We start from the raw sequence: 20,367 nt of genomic DNA on the forward strand, positions 1-20,367 counted from the left end.
GCCAGCTTTGAGTGACTCTAGGAGCAAGAAAGGGTCCATGCAGCAGACCTAAATTATTTGCATTATACCTAGTCACAAACAGTTACTGGAGTGCTACTGAATTTGGGGAGAGGAAAAACACCTACGTGACATTAGGTGAATATGCAACTGGAAATCTTTCATGGCTTGAATTCTACTAAACCCACCAAATCTACTACCCAGCAGCAACCCATCTTAAGATATGAGCCCAGGAACGAAAGTGAGAATGTTCTGACTTTCCCCTAGCTCACACTTATGGCCAGATAAGGAGGTAGGTATCTTTTATGACCAATGGATTAAGGAGGATATATGTTACCCTTGGTTAGGAGATGGTTTGACTCAGTGATTGCAAACAAACACTATAGTCCATATATGTGCGGCACTGAAGGGGAATGGCTAGACATAATCCTCCCAGTGGTCAGATCTTTAGGTCATTTTCCTTGTCATCAATTTTTTGTTTAAAAAGAGGTGGCCCAGAGCTAAGGATACATACTTGCAAACTCATGAATATTTGGTTGGTTTATTGGACTGTTGGAAGCAGCCTGTAATGCTAGAGACAAAGAAATCTGGAGAAAAGGCACATGGATAGGCCTCACAAACTTTGATGATCTTTATATTGTATGTTAATTAATACGGAAGAGGCACAAAACTACCATGAAAACAGAAGGACTTTACCAGCCAGCTTTTCTTATCAGTCTTCAGTACTGGCATAATGACAGCAGGATTAGAGTAACCAAGGTTAAAAGAGACATAGACTACCCAAAGGCCCTATGATTTGGGCCCTACTCAACTCTATTATTGTTGTTGCTGAATATCAAAACTGCCTACAGCAGAGACCAAAACCTATGCCCCGATATGGTACTTCCCTCAAGGAGACCAGTCAGCCAGATGGACCTCCAAAACCATAGTAATTTAACTGACATCCATATGTGTTCCTGGTATGGCTTTGCCTTCCCTGCTCTTAAGCTCCTAGCTAGCACCTCTATCTGATTACTTATAAAATGTTTGATTTTCTTACAGAGTATCTCATGTAACAACTAATCAGACCAAGAGATCCAACTTATAGCCAAGGCACATGGCAGTGAGATCCAATGGTAATATCTAGAGCAGAACATGGCCTCTGAAGGTGGAACTGAAGTGTTGACTTGGAGTTGATAATAAAGCAATGGTTATAATATGATGCTATGTGCCCAATAAATAGGAAACTTGGGTCTGATTACCCAGTGGTGAGAGTAGGATGGCCTTACATAACACCTAGTTGCCTACTTAAGGAATTTATACTTCCCATACCAATTCTCTGGATTTAGAGGTGCTTACTGTTAAAGAGGTATGATTCCACCAGGAGACACATAGTAATAGTTCTAATAACTTTAGTTTGTGACTGCTGCTTGCTTAGTTCAGGCTTCTCATGCAAAGACACCATGGGTCAAGAAAAAGGAGCTATTCTTTTCTCCTGAAAAATTGGCCAGTTATTAATAGAAGATTGAGCTACTCTTAAAACTTGGGGATGTAAGGAGGGCACCTGAGTGGCTCAGTCAGTGAGGCGGCTGACTTTGGTTCAGGTCATGATCTCACGGCTTGTGGGTTTGAATCTGTGCTTGGAGCCTGGAGCCTACTTCAGATTCTATGTCTGCCTCTCTGTCTGTACCTCCCCTGCTCACACCCTATCTCACTCTCTCAAAAAATAAATAAACACCAAAAGAAAAAAAAAACTTGGGGACATAAGTGAGATATATGGCTCTTCAGTTACCCTTTGGAGGCATCTCTTGGTATTCTTCGGTGAAAGTTTGACAGTAAATGTACTATTGTGTTTGCCCTGCCCTGAAAAGTGTGTGGCACCTGGGGACTTATACCATTAGAAATGACATTGTTGATCATCCCTCCACAGAAGTACCAGCCTGAGTTAAGGAAAATCTTGAATGAAAAGTAGTTGAGAGAATAGATACATATCAATTGAGATCTCTGGTCCAGTGGCAATCGTGGGATAGGGATGTGGGTTGTGGAGTTCATCCCATTAACCTTCTTAAATGTTTTCTCAGTAAAGGAGATCAAACAGAATGTTATGACACTGTTTGAACATTTTATTACTAAAAAAAAATCGATCAGAGTGTAACTAGGGTTGAGATGAGTAAAATCTTTGGTAGGTTGCACAGACCTATCCTTTATGATTGAAGCATTCATCCAGCTTCAATGTGCTGCTGAATGTGTTGAAAGCTGACAGCTCACAACCAAGTTGCTCTGCAAGAAATGCCACCTGTATGGTGGTCACAAGCCCTCCCCAAGACATGCTAAATCCAATGGCTGGTTTATACAGTGGTATAAAAAATGAGCCTCGCTGTTTGAAGGTAGGATGACTTGGAATCGCCATCCTAGTTCCAGAGATCTCCATCACATTGGCTGAGTCCTTGGTGCAACTACATTCCAATTTAATTCCTTCATCTGTGTAATCCTTCTTCTTTCACTCCCACACAGATGTTGATTCCAGGGGCACTCCTATCCTACATTGAATAAATCTCCTGCGTGGGCTCCTAGGCAGCCTGATCTAAGAAAAATGTCTATGAAGTTAAAGTCCTTAGAGATGAATGTCATGATGTGGTGTATTTTCTTTTACCGGAAGCAGGTGAGCCTAAACTTAGCTAACTCCAAGAAATGTATTATTAATGGGGATTTTTATATTAGATGAGGATTTGATTCTAAAAGATTAATTTATAATTTGAAAATTATTTAAAAGATATGCAATTTAAACTCTCATCCAATATAAGAGTCCCCATCAATAATATGCTTCTTGGAGCTAGTTAAGTTTACGCTTACTTGCCTCCAGTAAAAGAAAATACACTAACTACATCATGATGTACACTTCTAATGACATTAACATTCGTAGACATTTTTCATATATGAACGTAACGTATAAATTTATATTTAAATATATAATAAATATGTATTATAAATAAATATGTAAATATTTATAAATATACATTAAACATATGACAAAATAAATGCATCTTATGGGTGTTAAATTAAGAATGACCTCTTCTGGGGCGCCTGGGTGGCTCAGTCAGTTGAGCACCTGACTTCGGCTCAGGTCATGATCTCACAGCTCGTGAGTTCAAGCCCCGTGTCAGGCTCCGTGCTGACTTCTCAGAGCCTGGATCCTCCTTCAGATTCTGTGTCTCCCTCTCTCTCTGCCCCAACCCACTTGCATTCTGTCTCTGTCTCTCTCAAAAATAAATAAACATAAAAAAAAAATAAAAATAAAAATGACCTCTTCTGGACTGCTTGGGTGGCTTAGTCAGTTGAGCGTCTGGCTTAAGCTCATGTCATGATCTCACAGTTTGTGGATTTGGGCCCTGGGTCAGCTCTGTGCTGACAACTCAGAGCCTGCAGCCTGCTTCAGATTTTGTGTCTCCTTCTCTGGCCCTTCCCCGCTCGTGTTGGCTCTCTTTCTTTCTCTCTCTCTCTCTTTCTCTCTTTCAAAAATAATAAATAATTTTTTTAAAAAATTTAAAAAAAGAATGACATCTCCAACAGGCTGAAAATTCCTTCTTTTTCCCAACATTAAGTTTAAATCTATTTATATAAGATTATATAGTTGTGAATCTAGATTAAATAAATGACTATATAATTAAAGGAAGGAGAAATTTTGATTAAAAGTAAATTGATATGTCAGCTCCCAGAAAATTAAAAGTTTGGTAAATTATAATTACATGCATTTTGAGAAAAATATTTCATTAGCATTTTAAATGAAAATTTACATTTTTTAAATCTTTCTCTCCTCATATTGGTGCTATTATCAGCACTTTTCTTTCCTAGAATTGTCAGGCCTCTATAAATATGGTTAACTGCTTGACTAAGAAAATAAATTAAACTTTGAAGATGGTAATTTAAACTTCAGTTTATTTGATAGGGGGAACTAATGAAAGGAAGTGAATCAGGACTCCACAGCCATGTGGCCTATTTGCTGACTCAAGTCAATTTGCTATACATGCTGTTTCCAACTAAATAGATGTTTTTTTGTTTTTTTTTTTCCCACAGTGTGATAGAGTTGTGATTGAAAGAGCTATAATACATAGCTATAGATACATCCTTCCTTATAACCATTATTTTTACTTTTCTAACACTTTCAAAAACATTATTCTGAAAAAAATCACTACCACATCCTTTGGTTCAAATCAATAAATGAGAAAATGATGTGCAGTTCTGATTACCTTAAATACACATATTAGAAAATTATTACATTGTGTTAAAATAAAATTTAATTTTATCCTTTTCTCTTTAATCTTTTAATTTTATGTATTTTTCAAATCACTCTCCTAAATTAAATTTAGCACACACATGCATTATATATGTTATGTATGCTGTACCTATGACATCCTAATTTTTGAAACTTCTAAAACAAAAAAAAATTCACGTCTTCATATAGTAACACTTCCTTTCTACTCATTTAAGAAATTTTTTTAATTGAGGGGACACACCATGCCAATATGTTCTTTGACTCTAGATGTGACTTTTTCATTTTTCATGAACTTCTGTTTAATGAAAATAAATAAAAGATATCATGAGAAAATGCAACAATAGCATGGAAATTATTAAGTATTCATATATTTCTATAACTTTTTTTCTTTAAAGAATGTATTTTATTAAAACAGCAAAAGCAAAACTTGAAGACATTCATTTCTGCAATGAACACTTATCTTTTCATTATGGTTAAATAAGTAAGGGAATAAAATTAAACTGCACATACCTCTTGAGATTCTGAATTGTGGAACATATTGGAGGAGAAATTCTGGATGCTTCTGCAATTGTTTCTTTTAGTGTGAGGAGTTATCTTCACATGCTTCTGACTAGACAAACTGTTTTTCTTTTTTTCCAAGATAGAATTGTTCTCTTGCAATGTGATATGTTTTATCAGATGGCTTGAAACTATGATCCCAGAGATTCCTTACACGAAAATTTACAAAGATTGGAAATTTGTTAGCACATATTTCCTGTGTTGGAAATACTACTATATCTCATTTCAATTTTCTCTTGCCTGGACATACAGAAGACTCACTTTCACCCTATTTATTTTTATATGTAATTGTGTGCTAACTCTACTCAATAATAGAGCTATGGTGATATATTTCACATCATGGCCAAGCCAGAGAAAAGACTATGCATTGTTTTCTAGTCTCCTTTTGCCTCTTCTTGATGACGAGAAGGGGCTCATGTTTCCAAGGGTGGATTTCAGAGTGGTAGAGCCACCATTATACGGAAGCCCTGAGAGGCGGTATGGCATAGATGCCTACCCCAACTGTAGTGGATATACAGTTGAAAAGGTATCAGCATTTATCACATTACACTACTAAGATTTGGGGGTTAATTGTTGCTTTGCCTTAAACTAATATGTCTGGATCAATAATATATCTGTACTAAGAGATATTGATATATAAAATTAAAGATTTTATTAAGATTTGAGATGACAATAGCAAGCGATCAGTGTAGTGAAATACTATTTCAGAAATCTTACCAGACTACTATTTTGGTTTCCCAGTTTTGTTTTCCTCTTTTCCTCTCACCTGTATTTAAACAGACTCAATATTTAGGCTCCTTGCTTTTGCAGAGAGATGTGACAAAATATATTGACATGTGCTCATTTTTTAAAGCTTCTTTTGCATAGGCCACTATCTTTCACAGGAGAAGATCACTGGGCATAAATAAATGTATTGGGGAAATGGGATTTGAGAAATGCAGTTTCCACTGAATGGAGGAATACAGAGTAGAAATGATAAAGCATTGGTATGTTCTAAAAAAAGGGCCTTTGCTCCTTATGCTCAGACAGAACGACAAGCAGGCTGCACAAAAACTCAAATGAAAAAGATATAGAGTAAGAATAGATAAGTAGGACATATCGAGTTTTCTTTCTACAGAAAATTATAGGAAGAGCAAGGTGAATCACAAGTCCACATAAATGGCCCTGAAACAGTAGATACAATAGTCATGAAGAGACCTAGAGGATAGAATAATGTCTCATGATGAACTAATTAAATTACCATGAGTAAATACCATAGAGAATGTTGGATAGCTCTGGAATCACATGTGTGGATTAACAACTAAAACCATATAAGAACAATGATCAAATCAGAAGCGATAATAGTCAACATCCATAACCAGTCCTCTGAAAACTTCTATAACTCAAGCAGACATGGAAATGGTGAAATAAGGAAAATCCACAAATTAAAACAATGAGTTTAATATTTTACTACCTTAGAGAACCATGAGTTCAAAATAGAAATTATAGTAAAAAAAATTAAAGTACAACTTATTGTATACTACAGTTGTGAGCTGACATCCCATCCCTGTTGTAATAACAAATAGAGAAAGTGAAAACAATAATTATAATCTGAGCTTTATAAATTAATCTGATTTACTTACACCTAAAGATTTAAATGTGTCCAGATGCAAAAGTTAAAGATGCCAGTTTTGTGGGGGTGCCTGGGTGGCTCAGTTGGTTAAGCAACCAACCGACTTTGGTTCAGGTCATGATCTCGTGGTTTGTGAGTTGGAGCCCTGCGTCAGGCTCTGTGCTGACAGCTCAGAGCCTGGAGCCTGCTTCAGATTCTGTGTTCCCTCTTCTCTCTACCACTCCCCTGTTCATGCTCTGTGTCTCTCTGCCTCTCAATAATAAATAAATGTTAAAAAAATTAAAGATGCTAGTTTTGTGGACTTTCCAGCCAAAGAAATATTCTCTATATCTATGTACTGTTTTTAACTCAAATAGCTTACATCTCGAGATATTAAAAAATGATCCCAATTTGACCAGAGATCAACAAAATAATAAAAGTCAAATAGTAAACATTTTAGGTTTTCTGAGCCATATGGTATGATTTGTAACTACTCCATTCTATTATTGTAGCATGAAATCAGCTATAGATAATTCCAAAGTGAATGAGTCTGACTGTGTTCCAATAAAACTTTATCTACAGAAAGAGGTAATGGGCTGGATTTGGCTCATGGACCATAGTTTCTCTATCCCCAGTCAGGTTCAAAGCATAGGGTATTTTTTACAATTTGGGGACTATCACTTCTCAGCCTTTTGGCTAATATCAAGTGTAGTATCTGTTCTTATCAGTTTAATATCTGATATGTCCCCTATCTGAGGACAATATGCTAACGGATTTTTGGAGCAGGAAGATGGAATAGGACCTTGTTCTGTCCACTGCAGGCATTCACCAGGTATTGCAATACCAGGAAAAGTGCACCCCCTCCTGGGAATAACCAAGCAGCTCCAGTACTGTTGACCACCTGTAGTGATTCCTGAGCTTCTGCCTGGAGGGTCTTAGTGTATCTATGCGCCAGGTGCCTTCACTCTACAGGTGCAACTAGAGTCAGGAAAAGTCAGTCCAAATTGCAATGCAGGAGTGTATGGAATATATATCTACACATCCACTATGGTCTTCTTACATACTAGGAACATGAATACAAGTATAAGCCAATAGTGGAAGTGGTTTTCCTAATTTTTTTGCTGTCTTCTGTTTCTGTCTTTAGTGATTTCCTCTCCCGGGTTTTGTTTTCTTATAACTTATTTTTTGAAGGAAAAAAAAATCCAAACCTTCGGGATCATTTTTTTCTTTACTTTTTAAAAGCCATTTTAATAATCTTCTTTTCATGTGTTTATTCATAAAATGTGACTTGGCTTTCCCATTGACAAGTAATTCCAAATCTCCAAAGTTTAAATAAAATGATTTTATAATTAGGACATTGGAATGAATGATAACTGTGTGTTTTGGAGGAAAATGGAGATTGACAGGCAACTTCTATAAATTGGCAGTCAGAGAAAAAGTAGCAGAAAAAGAAAGTATGTCACATTGGAATATTTTTTTTTAATATATTGAAACTTATGGCACTTTTTCCCTCATTTTAACCCTGCATGTCTGTGCTTTTTCATCACTGATAGGCAGAAATGTTTATTCTCCCTGAAATGCTGAATCTGACCCAAACTTCAATACATTTCACAAGTAAGAATCTGCTATGCAGAATATATTTCTTTTGCACAGTTAACAGCATTCCTAATGAGCTGTTAATGAGCTGTCAGTTTCTAATATAAACTAAAGAGCTAGAGTAGTCACAGAGGAATTCTAGAAACAAAAATGTTGCATCCCCAAAACATAATCAAATGAATTATTCCAAGATTTATAATTACCCTTAAGTTATACTGATGTTATGTGCCATTTCTAAATTACTAGCAGTGTTTTTGAAGATCAGTTTGTGATCTTAAGTATTATCCACTGCACAATGTTACTATTTTTAATATTTGTTACTATTTTAACTATTACTAAATATTATTTATCATGGAACTACTCTGTGCCAGCCAATGTATTCTCGGAAGTTATAATCTATTGAGGAATACTATGACTTGTATAATTATTTTAATAATAATAAATGATAATATGGTAATACCTGGGGTGATAAGAAAACTTATCTTAAGGTAAACACCCTGAATTATCTTAGGCATTTATAGAAAACTATTTGATACAGGTCTAGTAAAATTTATTTTACCTAATTCAGACTTGCAAATAAAACACAATTTTTATTTTATCATTTTATTTTATTTTATTTTATTTTATTTTATTATTATTTCCTTGTGGTAAGATCACTAAATATTATCATCTCACAGTTTAGAAAAAGAACAGAAGGAAGAGTATGGTGGTCAAGGCAATAATCTCTTTATGGAAACTGGTCATTCTTGAAGTAGAGCTATTCATCCCATTCACTGTCCCCTCCCCCAGAGGTACCCAAAATGTGGCTGACTGAAATGTTCTTACAGGGGTGACTGGATGGCTCAGTTAGTTGTCTCAGGTAATGATCTTACAGTTTGTGGGTTCCAGCTAAGCATGAGGCTCTGTGCTGACAGCGCAGAGCCTGGAGCCTGCTTCCGATTCTGTGTCTTGTCTCCCTCTCTCTCTGCCCCTCCCGGGCAAGATCTTGTTCTCTCTCAATCTCTCTCTCTCTCTCTCAAGAATAAATAAACATTAATTTTTTTGAAATGTTCTTACAATTATAAAGCCAGAAGTGTCAAATAAGAGGCAGGAGAGAAACTGTAGATTTTTTCAGTGAGAGGGCTTACCAGTGAGTCTACTGCATTTCTACAGTGTAGGTATTCATATATAGGTAGACTTTCCTGAGCCATGAGTCAAAAGGACAAAATAGTGAACTGTCTTTCTAGCATTCCATTCAGCAGGTTCATCCTCTGGAAAAGAGGACTGAAGACATTTCTCATTATCACTCCAAACACATTGAAATCAATATGAAATACAACAGGATATTTATTTTATTTTATTTTTTACTTAATTTTTTTTTGTTTATTTATTTATTTTGAGAGAGAGAGAGAGAAAGACCACAAGAAGGGGAGAAACAGAGAAAGAGAGAGGGAATCCCAAGCAGGCTCCACGCTGTCAGCACAGAGCCAGATGCAGGGCTTGAACTCAGGAACTGTGAGATCATGACAGAGGAGAAATCAAGAGTCAGTCAGTCGCTCTTGACTCAGGTACCCCCAACAGGATACTTAAATGTGTACTTCAGTTCTCCAGCAAAAAGGGAATTTTCACATATTGGAAATAAAGAAGGAAAGAGTGCCATTATAGAGCAGAAAGTGGAACCACAAAGTTTTAGGGAGTATTGAAATGGGTTACTACCTTTGGGCAGGGCTTTGGCTAATAAATGAGATAGGATGCTGAGCCAAAAGTCTTCTTTGTACTTTGGAGCTGAAACTCCAAGAAAGGGAAGATCATTTCATGTAAGATCGTTTAAAATAACTGCAGCCCTTGACGTAGTGATCTGTCAAGGAAGTGAGTAACTTGGGCCTGGGTTATATGTGTGGTAAAGCATCACTGAGAAGTAATGAGAAACTCAAGCTATGCCATGTGCTGGTATGGATCCATATCCACATTAAGTGTGTTATTCAGGTAACTTAAGATATTGACATGTTGTACATAATTAGTTAAGCATGTGATATCACAGTAGAGTGGTATTTCAGGCAAAAGAAACAAAACTTCTCTCATTTCTGTATGTAAATCTATGTCAATATATGTCTCAGAGGGCAAAGAGAATCTCATAGATAAGAAAACCTGCTGAAGATTACTTCACAATTTTAAGTTACAAAGCAAAAAAAAAAAAAAAAAAAAAAAAAAAAAAAAAAAAAAAGAACCAAACTCAGTGAGAAAGAATCTGTAGATAAAACAAATATGAGACGTGACACTCAAGAAACAGGTAATATAGTAACATGAGAAATGCTTTAAAATATGTGTATTCATGTGTTCAGAAAGATATATTAAACAATGGAATTGATGAAGCACTAATAGAGCATTTTGAAAAGCATTTTGAAAAGAATTTGAAAAGAAACAAAACAGTCATAAAAATTCTAACAATTGAAATAAGTATTAAACTTGGATTGGGTAAATTGTATGCAAAACTGAAAAACAGAAACCACCCAAAGGTGGCATAAGAGCTAACATATAGATTCCAATATGATTCTCAAGAGTTAAATGTAAAATGCGTACACAGTCCTTGGTATATTTTTAATGTACAATAATGATAGCCATTATTGTTATGTATTGTTTTTATCAAAAATTTGTTACAAAAGATAAAATAATGGTAATTGAGTGTAGGATAAGGTCCTGTATTAATCTACAATGAGTTGTATTAGGACTCAATAGAAAAAATGAAGGTAAGATGATACTAGAAGTGACTACGGCTGAGCGCCTGGGTCAGGATTTAGGCTGTGGTAGTGAGGTGGAGCCCAGCTGTCATCTCTGCACTGAGCAGGGAGCCTGCTTAACGTTCTCTCTCTCCCTCTCCCCCTACTCTTCCGCGATTTGCTCTCTCTCTCTCCCTCTTTAAAAACAAACAAACAAACAAACCAAAAAACCAAAGTGAATATGGCTGATAATTTTTCAGAATGGATGATATAGTCCTAAATTTGAAAAAACATAAATTTTTGTGTTACTGCAGAATATCAAAAATAAACTGAAAAGAGATGCTAAATGGAGATACTAAACACAAAGAAATTACAATTACAGATTACATCAGCTTTTTGGATGCCAAAGGATGGTCGAATAGTTTAATGGTTGAAAGAAAATATAATTAAATTCTATTAAATTTATCCATTTTGTTCTAAATCTTGTCTATTTTTTTTCTGATTTATGAAAGTGTTTGATTTTTAATCAGCTAGGTCAATTTTTATGGTTTTCACTTTCCTGAGAAAAATTTTTAGACTTGGCTTAGTTATTTTATAATCTGTGTTTTCTAATTCCATTACCTGAGGTGCCTATGGACCTTTTTCTGTTGGTTTTTGTTTCTGCTAGTTTTTTCTCAGTATGTCTTATCTCTTCAGGTATTTGAAAAATTATGTGTAGAAAAAATTGAACCCCAGGATTTTATCTTGTTTCACAGATGCTTTTCATTTGTTCCTGCCCAGGAGCTTGGAGGCATTAACAATTCTGGATGAACTTGATAGTGCACCTGCATGTCTGGTTTGCCTGGAGAAAGCCAGTTTTATGCCTATTTATGTGGTATTCTATCTGGTTTTAGTATTTGCATGACTTTAAGAAATGAAGAATAATTATCAAAAATTGCTGCATTAAAATAAGCTGGGATGGTTTGGGTAAATCTCTGCTTTTACTGATGGATGCTCTATGAAGACATGAGATGTGTAGGCAGATCCTCCAGAGTGTGGTGGAGTTAAGTGAGCATGACTCGTTCACCTACCTGCACTCCATTGGAAAAGCAGAAGGAGGCTTAGGAACTATCTAGTTCAGTGCTAAAAGTATCCATACCGGGCAGCACCAGAGCTAATATAACTAAATCAAATGAATGTTTGGTCACAATTAATTGTATAAATAGAATCCACAGCATTGTCAAGGCAATTATGCAAAATCTGAGGTCACTGAACAGAAAACATTAGGTCACTGATAGTAGGAAAAGTCATGATATATGAAATGGAAATATGTGATATGAACAAGGGAGACCTGGGCGAATTGAGTCTCCCTGATAGCTGGACCAATTGCTCTCGCTTTTACATCAAATATGTTAATGCTTTTTTTGAACATCTCACCTGAGGAAGTTACCCAGTGAGGTGAAGCCAGTTCAATTTGGGTCTCACCCATGACTGACCTCATTTTCCCAAATTTGTGGAGTCAGATCCCAGCACACTCAGGGAAATGGATGCTCTTGCCTCAGGTTTATTTATATCAATCCTTTTCTGCTATGGTTTAGGCCTCAGAGTTTTTCCATCTGATCCTGCAACAAGACATGTTGCTGGCCTTTTGGAGTGATGACCTTAGGCTGATATGTCTCCAAGTGCCGAGAGTAATAGACAATCTGGATGTCTGAGATTTATGTGTGCCGAAGTATGGGATGGAAACCCCATAAAAATACAAAGGCTTATTTCCTCAGTGAAATGTGTGAGGGCCCAGTGGTTTGTTGACATATCTCCCGTACAATGTAAGGGGAAAACTACTACGCTTAGTATAACCCTGCTTGGTATGTGAATTGCTATAACTGATTCAGTTGGTGTCTTGATATGCTGCTGATTTTTTAAATGTTTACCTATTTATTTTGAGAGAGAGATAGTGAGAGAGAGAGAAAGAGAGAGAGAGAGAGAGAGAATGAATGGGGGAGGGGGAGAGAGAGGGAGAGAGAGAATCCCAAGCAGGGTCCATATATACAGTTCGAAAAACTGATGCGGGGCTAGAACCCACAAACCGTGAAATTATGACCTTAGCTGAAATCAAAAGTCAGCTGCTTAAATGATTGAGCCACCCAGGCGCCCCAATATGCTGATGTTTTGATGAGGATTGAAAGCTATAAAAGCTTCTCCATGCATCAGGGCAAGGAATTCTGCTTAGCAACTCGGCATTAAGACCCAGAAAACCAGTGCAGATTGGTATGCCTTATAGATGCTGTGGGATGAGTCAATGTAAAATGACTCCCTAGAATTTTTTTTAAGAAAAAAATCCATGCACCCTTCAGCAAGTGACTAATTTTAGTTGTCTACTCAAGGACATGTACAAGGATTCTAATTAAATTTTGTTAAATTTGAAACATCCTAGGTATATAAAATACCTATATAACTGTATTATAAAACACTAATATATAACAAATCTATATCTATTATCTGTATCTGTTTACAATATCTCCAATCCGTATTAAATCACATAGGATGATAACCCTGAATTTTAAGAGAAAAATGCCACATTACAATATCATATATAGTATAATTTCAATTTTATATAGTACTTGGTACATACTAGATATTCAAAAATATTTACCTTATTGATGAATAAAAAAAATAAAACCTTTTTTGTACTGCAACAATAAAAAGATATATTCTTTCTCCAACCTAACTTTCCCTCACTATGTCACCCTAGTTTTCCTTTCCAGAGAACAAGTTTTATGGTGTATGTGTGTGATTTTTTTAATATGAGAGCATATTTCCTGTCTTATGTTCCTCACATCATATTTGCTCTTTCCACCCACTGCAATCTGGTTTTCAGTTCTATATTCCACTAAAATATACTGGAAAAGATGTAAAATAATCTTTCAATGGCAACATCCATGAGAAAGCTAACTGCAATTGCTGCCTGCCCCATTCAGTCTGTGGAGCCCCCTCAGCTCTTGAGCATCTCTTTCCTTGGTTTCTCAGCACCAGTGTTTGTTTTCTCACCTCCATGACCATCTCTGCCTCATCGCTTATGTTTGCTCCTCTTTCTTAACATTGGTAACCTTTTCCCTTTACTAATTCTCTTATTTTCTCCCTCCAGGGTATTTTTGCTCCTGTAGCTACCATAGAATTCCCAAATTTCATTTCCACTGAGCTCTCTTCAGAGTTCAGATCTAATCTACTCACTTCATTATCATTCTCCCCACTTTTGATCTTGCACCACCTTCTGTGTCTCCAATCTTAATGGCACCCTTCTCCTTTGACATGCAAATCAGAAACAACAGAGTAATCTAACACCCTCCTCCTAATAACACACAAAGCATTTTTATTTCACTTCATTAACATTTCTCCTTTCCATCCCATCCTCCCCATTTCTTTGGCTTCTCCCTTACATTTAAGCCCAGTCATTCTTCCTCTAGATTATTGCAGTGGTCTCTGGATTTAAAAAGTTCCCTTCCTTCTATTTTACGACTCTGGAATTCCTACTACAATTGCTAGTGTAGTAAAATTTCAAATACTAAATGGCCTTGACATTCCTTGATGTTAATTTCAGAATGTTGTTACTAATTTTTTTTAAAGGCTATAGACTTTTTTTTTTTTTGCAAGAATTCACAAGAATACCTTTCCAGATTTAATTTCACAGTGCTCTTTTCCAAGCTGCTTGTAATATTCCTCATGCAGAATTATATTTCACACTGCCTTGTTTCTATATGCTAAATCTTCTGCTTGAAAAACCACTGTACCCTGCTTTCTTCTTTCATTATTTTGTCATTTTAATGGCACTTTTCCTATATCATGGGGAACTGCCTTTTTCATATTATTTTATACGTACTATTTATGTTGATGCTTGGGGTTGAATGCTTCCCTATGATATTTAAAAAGCATCTTAACTTCCCAGAAAAAGTGTCCACAGATCACATGCAGAATGAATTGTTAACACTATTCTCATCTCTAATGCATTGATTAGTTGATCTCAAGAAGTAGGTATGTTCTTCCTTTGTCTCTTCACTTGTTTTTTGTTTTTGTTTTTGTTTGTTTGTTTTTGTTTTTCATGAAGTCAATCTTGATATAGTTTTAAATGAGTACTTCCTTTTTTCTCCTGGAACTTATATTAGAAATCCTACCCTCCTGGAACCAGATTATCACAGCCTAGTAATGATAAAGATCAAATATTTTTCTCTTTTATGCAAATACATATATAAACACCTCTCATATTCCCCATTCATACATACATACAGTCAGTAGAAAACTGTTCAGCTTAGGATTTGTTGTGAAATTGAAAGGAAAAAGTAATGTCAAATGTTGTACTCAGTGAAAATAAAACATAACAAGCTCTATCATACTAGAGAAAATAGATCATGTTAAAGCTTTCTGTGAGGGATCCTGTTTTCTTATTCATCAATGTTCCATATCAGAGTCTATCCATCCATGTCTATATGTACATAGACCATAGAGAATGTATTTTTTAAATACTAAACTTTATAGAGACATTGCAAGGTTTCTTGTGGATGACTGAACACACCCTCAAATAAAATGACGTACTTTATTTTATTATATAAGCATATGAGGTTAAAAGGTGCTGGAAGCTGACAGCTCAAAATTGGACTGTAGTGTTCCCTACTGAATTTAACATAACAAAAATTTCACAGAATGTCAAAAATATTTGGACACATTCAAAAACAAGATCAATCTGGCCTCATTTCTAAACATAAGCCAAAGAAAAGGACACTCTGCCACCACAAAAATAATCCAATATACTCCTTTCTCTTCGCCCACTGAGGGGCTCCTTATACTTACAAATGACACACATCGTACTTTCGATTCTTCTTCTATCTTCTAGATAAAAATGATTAAACTCAGTCATCAAATTGCCACTGCTTCCTGACAGCACCCAATTCAGAACACATCCTACTTCTATTAAGCCCTCTCTCAAAAAACCCAGGACAATCTCAAACACCATCGCAAGCCTTTAGTAGGTCTCTCTTCCTGAGAAGCTCCAGGCTTCTCCATAGAATGTGATGTTCTTGATGACTAAGTTAATAAATCCCATTTTTTTAAGATTATAGGTATGTTTTTGGTGCTTTTGTAACCTGGGATTTACCAATTATATACATTAGGCAGTAATGACTATAAAGTGTGGTCTGATATAACTATCCAGATTTAACTTAAAATAATAATATAGTGATAAATGCTAGTCCTTCAGGGGCACTGAACCCAGTGGCCCATTAGAATCATCTGGAAATTGTAATTTTGTGTTAGGTGAGGCTCGATTATGATCACTTAATAAAAATTTCTCAGGTGATACTATTAAGCAGAAAAAGAATGAGTAACTTTAGTTTAAGAGAATGATTCTGCTTTAGTTTGCGGTACTCTTCTAAGACTTGCTTTCTGGTTCTGCACTTTCCATGGCAGCTTGCCCTGGGATACAAGGTTCTTGCTCTTAGGCTTCTTCACTAAAGGCAGCAAGTTGCAAGTTCTTTGCCTATGCAGTTGCTGAAAATCTTTTAAGGAAGTCTTTACATACTGGGTCTCATTCAGATGGTTTCTATAGAAGGCTTGGCTTTTCTTCAGTATTTTCTTTGAAATTCTGAAGGCCAACTTTAATAGAATTACAAAATTGTCTCTTCATCTTAGTCAATCTGTCTTTTCAGTTTTGGCTGCATTATTTCTGATCCCCTCAGCATTCTCTGTGCCCTCTGGGCATAGGAGGAGCAATTGTACCCCAATTTGTGTGAAAAGTAATTTCCTGAAAATATTTCTCTTCCTGTTTGGGCCCATTTAACTCTCCTATGTTCAGCCATTAAACATCTCCCATTCTCAGCAACCCAAAGGCCTTGCTGTTTAACGAGCTGGTGCCTGATGAATTTTACTCAGTGGATGTTCTTCAGTTTACCATTACCGGGTATATATTACAGCAGATTCAGAATTCTGCATTTCGGGAAACTGTAAAATCCTAGGGAAAGCAAACAAACAAACAACAACAACAACAACAAAAACAGGCAACTGACAACTTACTTCCTCTTCAAATTATATTTTTCATAAAAAGTATACTCTCTGTTTTTTGTTGTTTTACTCTTTCCCTGACCTATCCCAACTTGTAAATATTTTACAACAAACTAATATTGACTAGTGTTTAGAATCCACATATGTTTTGATACTACAAGAGTCAACTTGAAATTTAAAAAAATTAAACATATATACGAAAAACTGGCTCATTAACTGAACTTTTCATTATTTAGCTACATTGTATGTATTCAAATGTATTTGAATACATTTATGGGTGAGATGTATAAATTATATGTCAAACAAATTTATTTTAAACAAAAATATTCATAGGGTAACATTAAACCCACCATATATTCGAATCTCAAAATTAAAAGCATAGTTTACTTTAAAGAACCAACAAATCCTTTTTTCCTTGCTATTCTTTGATATCAGTGTCTTCAAGAGGTTTCAGATAGAAAGTTAGTAAATTCCAAAAATAGTTTGATTTTCTCACCCAACAGATGACATGATACTCTATGTAGAAAACCTGAAAGATGTCACCAAAAAATTCCTAGAACTGATAACACAAATTCAGTAAAATTGCAAGTTGCAAAAAAACATACAGAACTCTGTTGCATCTCTATACACTGTAATGAAGCAGCAGAAAGAGAAATCAAAGAATTGATCTCATTTAAAATTGCACCAAAACACAAAAAATGCCTAGGAATAATCCTAACCCAAGAAATAAAATATCTGTACTCCAAAAACTATACAACATTTATGAAACAAATGTAATGTTTTTGAAGAAGACACAAAGAAATGGAAAAACATGCCATGCTCATGGATTGGAAGAACAAACATTGTTAAAATATCGATACTACCCAAAGCAATCTACACATTCATTGCAATTCCTGTCAACATATTACCAGCATTTTTCACAGAGCTAGAACAAACAATTCTAAAATTTGTATGGAACCACAAAAGATTCTGAAAAGCAAAAGCAATCTTGAAAAAAAAAAAAAAAAAAAGCTGGAGGCATCAAAATTCCAGACTTCAAGCTATAATACAAAGCTGTAGCCATGAAGAAAGTAAATTTTTGGAAATTCTTTAGTTGAAAGCAGAATGTCCAACATTATTGTGAATGCTTTTGTAAATCCAGTTTAACACTTCAATACTGAGGATAAAGTCATTTGTTTTTGCAGAGATAATGTTAAAAGAAATTCTGGTGCATCTTGAAAATAATAATGTTCTTACTAACTTAAAGAACGTTTAGACAGTAATGTACTTAAACTTTGCAAATCAGGAATTGTTAACATTTAAAGCATTAAAATTTATGTTAAAGCAAGGAATTAATTAAAATTAAAAGTTGAGAGTTTTAATAGCATACAAAATTTAATTTTGAAATTTAATATTTCAAATATTTCAACCTGTACATTTATTTTTATGAATATTCCATTTTAATTGGATGATATATATTTAGTATTGATGAACTCAAATTGAAAAGGACTATAATTTTGTAAAATTGGCAAAATATTCAGTAATTATAAAAAATAACTCACTGATACAGTTTGTCTTGTCAAAGTATTTATTTATTTATTTTTGAGACAGAGAGAGACAGAGCATGAGCAGGGGAGGGGCAGAAAGAGAAGGAGACACAGAATCCAAAGCAGGCTCCGGGCTTTGAGCTGTCAGCACAGAGCCAGACGCGGGGCTCAGGCCCTCGGACTGTGAGATCATGACCTGATGTGAAGTCTGATGCTTAACTGATTGAGCCACCCAGGTGCCCCTTCTCAAAGTACTTATTGAAGAAGGGTTTTACGAATGGAAACAAAAATACAGGTATCTGTGAAAACATGTTGGCTGAACTAATGTTTCAATATGAAAAATAAATACATTTGAGAATAATATCCAGTTTTCTTGAATTTGTTCTGAGCTTACCAAGTATTGACAGCTCTAGGAAAAAAAAAATGATTTCTCAATTCAAAACTTCATTTACTGCAAGGAAAATTTATATGAAGAGAAAATTATTTAGAAAAAGTTTGAACTTTGTTTTAACCATAACATGCAACTTAGAAGAAACATGCTATTAACTAAAAAATATTAAAACTATTAAAGAAAATATTGTGAAAAATCTTGAAAAAATACTACTAAATATAGTATTAAATTTTTATTTGACTGAGTATTAAGTTGCATGAGTGTGTATCAAGAATAAATTATTTACACTATTTTAAGTGTTTATGTAATCGGTGTGTTCCATTTTCTTTCAATGTACATTATACAGTATTTTGATTTAATAATAATTTTATGTTCTTAAAGTGGTTTCTGAGGGGAGTATGTCATAATAGGTATTCCATAAATAATGAAAAGCAAACTTATTGGTCAATAACATATTTTAAAAGCTTTCTATCAATTTAAGTATTTCCAGTGTCTCTTTGCACTATTAAAGTTGTCACTCTTTGAAAATAATTTGTGTGATCAATAGTCTTGGAATTTGAAATTTTCTGGGCATCTTGGGAGCCAGACTTGTGACCACTGTTGGTAAAAACTGGTTTAATTCCAGGTCACTCTTACTGCTTCAGATTACTAACCCCAAATAGCAGTGCTTTAACAAAGGCATGGAGCCCAATGTCTTATCCATCTGCATGGCGAGGGGTTATCTTGCTTTATTCTTGAACTTTCTTAGATTCTGGTGATGTTTTTTCTTTTTGTGAGAGAAAGAGGGGAACGGCAGAGGGAGAGACAGAGAATCTTAAGCAGGTCAGTAGTCAGCACAAAGCCCATAATGGTTATTGGGCTCCATTTCACAATCATGACCTGAGCCAAAATCAACACACACTTAATTGACTGAGCCACCCAGGTGCCCTGGATTCTGGTGACCTTAGATTCTCACTATCTTTCTAGCTTCTTGATGTCTTTTAGAAAATATATTTTAAATTATATCTGACATTCTTTAAAATTTTTCTTCAACAAAATCTGGTTTGAAGTTCTTAGTCTGCCTTTATGAAATACCAACCAAATCTATTAAAAGTGCACACACACACACACACACACACACACATATACTATCACAGTTCTTTCTATCTCTTCAGTAATACTTTGGCATAATTTAAACCTGGACTCAGATTTTTTGGCTCTTGCTTCAAGATATTATTTTTAGTCACTGTCACTCTTATGTTTAATTGGACATTCTTTAGAAGTGGATAGCAATCAGATATTTCTACTTACTTTTGCTTTTACATAAATGTCATACATGTGAATTAATATTTTTGAAGGTTGTAGAACTGAGTGGAAGTGACATTTTTAGACAAAGTATATAAGTTGTATGGAGAAATACTCTATTTTATAACTTTCTTATAAATTAACTCAATTTAATATCTATCTATTGGCAAAATAAATGAAACAAATGTCATGTATGTGATAACTTAAACCTTGCAAATGACTAATGTATCAAAGTAATAAATACGTAACTTCTAATTATTTTATTGATATTGTTACCCAGGCTGGAACACTGGCGGAAAAACCAAGTGGCACTAGGAGATCTTGGTGGATTGGAGATTTAACACCAGCGGGCTCAAAGGAGACTGTTTCTCCAAAGGTCTGAGCCCAGAACGCAAGTGGGGAGGGTAATTTATAGCCGACAGCCTCCATATCTGTGGGGGTTTTCGTGC

General features: G+C 35.1%; 1 non-coding gene across 1 annotated transcript; it reads left to right on the forward strand.

The window, feature by feature from the left end:
• The first annotated feature begins 7,074 nt into the window (after positions 1-7,074).
• Positions 7,075-7,261, forward strand: LOC123610085. Its single transcript, XR_006718105.1, has one exon. It is a non-coding gene; the product is annotated as a U2 spliceosomal RNA (small nuclear RNA).
• Positions 7,262-20,367: the final 13,106 nt, after the last annotated feature.

This window comes from Leopardus geoffroyi, chromosome B2 (assembly GCF_018350155.1).
Source record: "Leopardus geoffroyi isolate Oge1 chromosome B2, O.geoffroyi_Oge1_pat1.0, whole genome shotgun sequence".
NCBI lineage: Eukaryota > Metazoa > Chordata > Mammalia > Carnivora > Felidae > Leopardus > Leopardus geoffroyi.